Here is a 297-nt window from a genome sequence, read left to right as displayed (position 1 = left end):
TATTATTATTATTATTTTTATTTTTTTGCTGGTAACTGTTAGAACAAATTAAAACTGCTCAGCTTGAGTAGCTAAATAAGCTATGATCCCACACTTCCCCCACCTCCCCTTCCACATGTGCATCTCAAGCAGCCACACAACTGCTGCTAGTTGTGGATTAGTGCAAGGGGAAGAGGTGGAGTTGAGCACAAGTCATTTATCTAGGAGCTCTGTTCTGAACTTTATAATCTTATCCTGAAATTCAAGTGGTCTGTGAGATAAACCTCAGAAATTTAAGGGTATGACCATCCACCAAAA

The sequence above is a fragment of the Merops nubicus genome, unplaced genomic scaffold (genome assembly GCF_000691845.1).
Source record: "Merops nubicus isolate BGI_N331 unplaced genomic scaffold, ASM69184v1 scaffold41983, whole genome shotgun sequence".
In the NCBI taxonomy this organism is placed as follows: domain Eukaryota; kingdom Metazoa; phylum Chordata; class Aves; order Coraciiformes; family Meropidae; genus Merops; species Merops nubicus.
This window is presented reverse-complemented; position numbering follows the sequence as displayed.